Source organism: Octopus bimaculoides, chromosome 22 (assembly GCF_001194135.2).
Source record: "Octopus bimaculoides isolate UCB-OBI-ISO-001 chromosome 22, ASM119413v2, whole genome shotgun sequence".
Classification (NCBI taxonomy): domain Eukaryota; kingdom Metazoa; phylum Mollusca; class Cephalopoda; order Octopoda; family Octopodidae; genus Octopus; species Octopus bimaculoides.
In genome coordinates, this window is record NC_069002.1 from 32238946 (window position 1) to 32244605 (window position 5660).

The 5660-nt window shown below is 36.4% G+C and overlaps 1 long non-coding RNA gene across 1 annotated transcript in view; it reads right to left on the reverse strand.

Annotated features, from left to right (window-relative positions):
• LOC106869639 (uncharacterized) overlaps window positions 1-5660 on the reverse strand; it is a 44107-nt gene that overhangs the window by 29636 nt on the left and 8811 nt on the right. The window contains exon 2 of the long non-coding RNA XR_001409421.2: window positions 3132-3218. This is a non-coding gene — a long non-coding RNA (uncharacterized LOC106869639). The remainder of the gene's footprint in view (window positions 1-3131; window positions 3219-5660) is intronic.

Sequence of the window (5660 nt, forward strand, 5' to 3'; positions counted from 1 at the left end):
TATATATATATATATATATGCGTATATGTAGGTATATATGTATGTACGTACGCGTGTATGTGTATATACATATGCAAATGCACGCGTGCGTGTGTGAGGTTAGATATGAGATAGATGTCGTTCTTAGTTAAGGGAGGAAACGTGGGATTAGTCTACAGGAATGATGTTATCTGTATTATATAAAAATGTGATTTGTTACACTTGGCCATGTGTTTTAATCAATAGAAGCTTGAGAAAAGTATGAGATCGTGCAACGAATGAAATGTACGTCGAAAGAATGAAATACGCTCTACGAGATTTTCAGTTGTTGATGTTAAAATGATTTTTAGATTAAAATGAATTAAATTACGTAGGAGAGTATAACTTGTAGGAGAGATGATATATTTCGGTCTAAGTTCATTCTTATCACTCAGGTGTCGTTAGAATAGCTGAGTTCGTTGAGCAAAACAGGAAAAGAAAGGAAAATATAGAAGGAAATGGTTTTCGTATTTAGATAATTGTAATTAGATGCTGAGATATTTATAATAGGCGCAGGAGTGGCTGTGTGGTAAGTAGCTTGCTTACCAACCACATGGTTCCGGGTTCATTCCCACTGCGTGGCACCTTGGCCAAGTGTCTTCTACTATAGCCTCGGGCCGACCAAAGCCTTGTGTGTGAATTTGGTAGACGGAAACTGAAAGAAGCCCGTCGTATATATGTATGTATATATATATATATATATATATATATATGTGTCTGTGTTTGTCCCCCCCCCCAACATCGCTTGACAACCGATGCTGGTGTGTTTAAGTCCCCGTCAATTAGCGGTTCGGCAAAAGAGACCGATAGAATAAGTACTAGGCTTCCAAATAATAATAATAATAATAATAATGTGAATATGGATAATTTGGAATGTTATAGCGAATAATATATGCATAAGAATCTATCAAAACACTTTATGGATAAAACAATCACCACACATGCTGTTTGATGTAAGCGTGGGAGTTACAGACTCAACAGAAATCAGTGATCTGGTCGGCACTTTCCTTATTCAACAAACTCAAATGTAAATTCTCGACCTTAAAAAGACTTCTATATAACATTGAACTGTTATTGTTGCTAAATGATTGCAATCTTCAGACTGCAGGAAGGATTAGAAAGATGCCTTAATTCTTTTCGAGGAATTTAGATTCCGTATAATTACTGAAATCGCTCAACACAAATTAGACTTGCTGACTGGACGTTTTTAAATCATCAACTCTCTTTAAGGAAACCAGAGTGGGTCTTTAAATTACATAAGCTGCTTACCTAACGACTCCAAAATATTATTAATAACCATGTTAAGAACATTTCCCTTAAAATCATTAATATCTCTGCCAACTTACATATCATTAATGAAGCAACACCTTATTACAATCAAGCCCTTAAAAGAGTGGGGGCAAATAGAGAACTTACCACATAGGAACCGGCACAAACCAATCAATCACAAATAACAGTCACACTACAAATAGAATATACATACATACATAAATAACCCCCCCCCCACGCAAACACACACACGTGCGCACATAACGTGGGATAACACACTGTTTAACTTCGTTGTAGCTAATCAAATATTCAGAATCTTTTCCCACCTCTTTAGGAATCCCCACTTACAGCACCGTTACGATAGAAATTTCAAGAAAATACCCATAAATTATCTTACTTTACTATACTTAATTTTGCAGAATTGCGAGCATCATCCCATTTAAAAAGATAATTTCTATAACTATGGTTGTTACAGGAATCCAAATTGAAACTATATGAAGCAGAGTAATTGCTCTTTAGACAAGTACCGAGTTAATGACATAATATTCCAACATAATGTTACCAGTAGCAATACATTATACACGCACACAAATATTTAAGTTCCACTGCTACACCTTTTAAACTATGTTACAACAATCACACTCATGCATTTAGAAAACTGAAACATCACACCCAGAATTCATTCGAGTGGGAACAGAAAGACTGCTACAAATGCTCTTAATTACACACGCAATTGGAAAATAGCATCCAAGTCACTATTATATGACGGAAAGAAGAAACCTTCCTAGTTATGCTGAAGGTAACCCTTAGCTATCACGTTTTCCAACGGCAATCTACTAAGCAAACACAATAAAATGATTTCCACGTGTGACGCAGATTCAGAACACTATCTCTCTAATAAATCTGAACTTCAGTGTGAAGATAACCAGTATCCCACAACGTAAACTTATTCAAGTCATAAAAAGCTTACCAATAACGTTGGTTTAATTATTCAAAATAACACAACCATTGCTTCTATCCATACATTGTTTTGAAATTAGCTATATGCTCAGATACATGAAGTGAATATAATTATGTTCCCTATTTAGCTCACACAACCGCTTATTGATCTTTCCAAATCGTTTTGTGATCTCACAGTCCTCTCAGAAGGGCCCGTATTTAGGACTTGTTTCGTGATGAAAAACTAGATGATGACAGACTGGATGATGAGAGATAAACCACTACCGAGATAAATCTTCTGTCTAACGCTATTAATTTTAATCAATGATTTCGCATATTTTCTTGCTGACAGCAGTGTACAATGATATTCCAGGTTTTTATTTTAAATTGTTATCTTTTAGAAAATAGCCGGATACTTTATCTACCCGATCATTCAGTATCAATGATAGAGCCTTTTACATCTGTGCATCTTCCGCTCGGTTATATCGATTAAAACCTACGTACTCGTAATGAATATTTTTTATTTCCTGACTGCCCTCCCTCTATAATTTACATTCCTTTTTACCTATCCTTTGACTTTGTGGTCATTGGGGCATTTAATGATAACCTCGCAACCAGATTTCGTTACTTCTCTCGGTCTTCTGCTATCCTCTGTGAGTCAGTAACCCGAGCGTTGACGGATCTGTTATGAGTTCTTGTCTGGTTGTCATAATCATGAATGTACCATGAGCTAGTCAGCTTAGTGGTGCCCTTTCCTCTCCAAGTGCGCATTAAACACGGGTGCACCAAAAAGAAATCTGCTTACTTGTAGCCAATACACTTTATCTTCTCGGGGCTGCCCAACCTTTTCATTCTACATTAGTACAAGTTAAACACGGGTACATTTAAGACGATCTACAACTTACCTGTAGTGAATACGTTACTGATCCACCCGGGCCATTGTCGGGGTCATATGTAGAGACGCTCTTTATAACGGAACCAACTTTTGTGTTCTGTTGGAGAGAAAAAAGTGAAGTAGAAAGAATTAACGATAAAATTAATTAGCAATTAATTAACAACATGTTAATTTTAGTTTCAAATTCTGGAACAAGGCGAACAATTTTGAGAGCTAGAGCATGTCGATCACATCGACCCCAGTGTTCAACTGGTACAGGTTTTATCGATCTTGAAAGGATGAAAAGCAAAATCGACCTCGGCGGAAGTTGAGGGTAAGCAGTATGTTAATTTATCCCAGATACCCCGAAACTCAGCTTTACCAATCATCCATTTGGGATGGTTATGTAACATACCAATCTATGCCAATGATTTTCAACCTTTTTAATATGAGAGTCAATTAGAGAAAAACTTATTAATATTTATAGAAGGGAAGACTATCAGGAGCTGCCCCGAAAGGATACTCGAGGGCCACATGTGGCCATGGCAGCCACAGTGGAGAACTCTTGATGGAGGCCTTCGGTGGGGGGAATTCAAATTCATCAGTGCACTTTAAATTCAAAACGTAAAGATCCGAAACACACACACACACACACAAAGGGTGCACCGGGTATTTGGGAACTGAATTTTGCGGGCCATCAATGGAAGACGATCTAACGTAATGTTATGCAGCATGCGCCAAATCTAATCTTGTTTGCTCATCAAATGAAATACGCATTGTAAGATCGGTGACCATATTTGATTAGATTTGATTTTAGTTCGAAAATTCTATGATGCTGATCGCATTATTGATTGTCGCAAAAAACATAACAAAAATAGAAAACAACGCCAGAAACAAAAGCAGTATTCGGAATTTTGAGAGTTGTTCTTAAAAATGGTTACTGACTGTCAGATAGCTATGGATATGCTACACTTAAAAAAAAAAAGGAATACATTGCCAGAGAGCTATGTGCATCCTGTATTTTAAAAAGATAAGAACAAACTTTGAAAGGGATATGGGGTACCGTGTATTTTCAAAAATAGTTAGAGACTACCACAGTGTTATAGGTACTCTGTATGTTTCAATAATAGGCAGAGACTCTTAGAGAGCTGAAGGCACCCTTTGTTTTTCAAATAATGCTACACATTGGTTTCAAATTTTGGCAAAAAGGGTAGCAATTTCGGTGAAGGGGTTAAATCGACCTCGGCGGAATTTGAACTCATTCCTGCGCCTAGTGAGTATTTTTCAAAAATAGGCACAGACTGTCAAAGAGATAGAGCTACGCTGTATTTTATGAAACGGATTATAGTAGAGGGCTATCTTTGTTCTGTATTATTAGGTAGAGAGTACGTCAAAGCGTTACGGTTGGGTACTCTGTGTTTTAAGAACCGACTTTGTCAAAGGCCAATTGGTACCCTGTATCCGGGACACGAACGATGTCGGAAACGTATGGTAGTTCAGTATCATTAAGTGCAACGAATATGAGAGAGCCTTTGGGTACTCTTTTATTTTTCGGTACGACTCTATGTCAAAGCGTTATATGCGTGGGTACCCTGTATCTTAGGAACGGGTTATATCATAGAGCTGTGCTAGCTTCGCAATATTACAAAACATAAATGACTGTAATTGAGATTGAGTGTTTCCAGCACAGAACCAAAGCTGCAAAATAACCGAAAAGAAAAAAAAAACAAAACGAAAAACGAAAAAAAAAAACCCCCCGAAAATATTCAAACGATGTTTTCTTTTACTATTTTATTAGTTTTGTTTTCTTCATAAAAATAATCAATTTTTATTTGCCATGCAACGATATATTTCTGCATTGCAACAGAGAACAATCATCTCACAACAAGTGAACAGCAGAAGAAAAGAAATGCTTTTTATTATCATTATTATTATTATTATTATTATTATTATTATTATTATCATTATTATTATTATTATTATCATTATTATATATTTGTTGTTTTCTTCATTGTTTGGTAAAAGACAAGCTTTAGCACCAGTGTCTACAGCGTTCATTAGTTGTCTTCAATTAATTGACGTCTGGTGTTGACATCGGTTCGGGTCACTTCTTCCTTAGTCTCTATCAAAAGTAACCAAGTCTGAAGGATTTCGTTCTCGCTGTTCAATGTTATATCAGTTATAGAGACGTCAGAGTTTGTGTGTGTGTGTGTGTGTGTGTGTGTGTGTTTGTATTGTGTGTGTGTGTGTGTGTGTGTTTGTGTTTGCATTGTGTGTATGTGAGTAGTTGTGAGTGTTTGCGCTTGTGTTCGTGTCTCTATGTTTGTGTGTATGTATGTATGTATGTATGTATGTATGAATGTATGGATGTGTGTGTATTTTGTGTGTATGCGTTGGTGTATATATGTAGTTGTGGGTGTCCTTTGTACGTGAAATCCAGTCTCTGCGTTTCTGCATCTATGTGTATGTATATGTCAGTGTGTGACACACACACGTGCTCACGTATATACATATACATATATATATATATGCATATACATATATACGTGTATGTATACAC